Genomic DNA, 1,722 nt, shown 5'->3' on the forward strand with positions numbered 1-1,722 from the left:
AGAGAACTTTAGGGAATCATTTCACAAAGCTTTATCTCTGTTGGCCCCTCCCTTGCAGAGCCTGAGGCTGAGGCTGGGGGGGGGGGGGAGCGCTCAGAAGAGGTGATATGAGCAGGGTATGCAGTTTATGGCACTAGTGCAGGGCCCAGAAAAGAAAGGCAGACATGGTATGGTGCCCTAATCCCTGCTAGGCTGGTAGAAGTGCAAATGGCCAGGGGTAGTGACACGGCCAGGTGTGTAGGCCCTGTAGAAGAGGCCAGCTTCCACCAGCACACCATCATAAGCCTGCTGTTGTAATCCCATGAGCCTTTTTGGCCTCTCGAGCTGACTTCACATCTTAAGCCTCCTTTTCATTTAATATAGAAGTACCTAATTGATAGAGATAAAAACAAGCCAGAGATGAAAGTTAAATTCATCCACATCGTAATTTAGACATGGTTCTTACTGGTATTTTAGTATCACAAAAGCACATCCACATATTCTCCCTCATACATAACCATGTTTTTTTTTCTTTCCCTAACAACAACAGCAACAGCAACAACAACAACAACAACAACAAAAACCCATAACATCACACTCAATTTTCTACCTATTTTTTTTCCCTGTTTGGAGAAATCCTCACATTTCTCATGCAATTACAGATGGGTTATTTTAATGGCTATCTGGTACCATTGTGCAAATGCACCATAATTTACCAGTGGGGCAATGAGGTTCACACGGAGGTTGAGCGCTCTAAATAAAACTTCATGAGTGTCCGCTCTCCCAGGCCTCCTTCTTTTCTGCCATGTTTGGATTTTTTTTTACAGTAATATTTGTATGGTTTTCCCCTCTCTTAATATCCTCTCGTAAGCCGGTTTCTTGGAGTGACTTTCTAGAAGTTGGTTGCTTACTTAGTTAGGTACGAGTCTCTCCCAGGGCAGCGCTGCGCACTCTGGTGGCGGCGGCGGGAACTGCGTCCCTGCGCAGCCATTGGCTGTGGCCTAGGCTCGGGCCGGCCTAAGCTGGGGCTGTCAGGGGAGCACAGCTCCATGCTTTTGCAGGGACTGAGACAAGGAGCCAGGCGACCAGGCCCGTAGCACCGAAGCTGCAGGAACCTGAGAAGAAAGAGCCAGTGTGCGCCGGGCAAGTCCAAAGGCTTCTCCAGGCACAGCGATTCGCGGGGAGGGCCGCGGGGAGGGAGGCCACAGTCCCCCGCCGGGACAAAGGGGCCTCAGTGCTGGCGAGCAGGCGACTCCCGGGGCCTGGTGGTAGCATAAAAGGAAGCTGTGTCTCTGCAGCACTCAAGATCACCTTTGTCTTCTGAGTCCAAGTCAAAGAAAGGTTACAGAAGGAGCCTGCAGGCTCTCCTCCCTCCGCAGGGGTCGGTCCAGAGTAAGAGCCAAGTTCTTTCCCAAGATGCTGGGAATTGAGATGAAAATAGAAATGTGCCTGCCTGGTAGCTGCGACAGTGGTCAGTTGTGTACAAGGCACGTCCTTTGGCCAGGGCTCCCTTGGAGGGAGAGCCAGATCAAAGGGGACTGAAACCCGTGGTCCGGAAGGGGCCCAAGCACATGAGATACACAGCGCAGCAATGAGAATTCACCCTCCTTGGGAAGTGGGGGAGATCTGGAGGTGGGCTCATTAGTCTTCTCTGCAGACTAAGTAGCCAGCCGTTCACTCATGGCTGTTGCCTCTTCCTATCAAAGCAGCAACTCCGTGCCGGCCTGATGGCTGCACCCCTTT

This window comes from Peromyscus eremicus, chromosome 4, assembly GCF_949786415.1.
Source record: "Peromyscus eremicus chromosome 4, PerEre_H2_v1, whole genome shotgun sequence".
NCBI classification, from domain to species: domain Eukaryota; kingdom Metazoa; phylum Chordata; class Mammalia; order Rodentia; family Cricetidae; genus Peromyscus; species Peromyscus eremicus.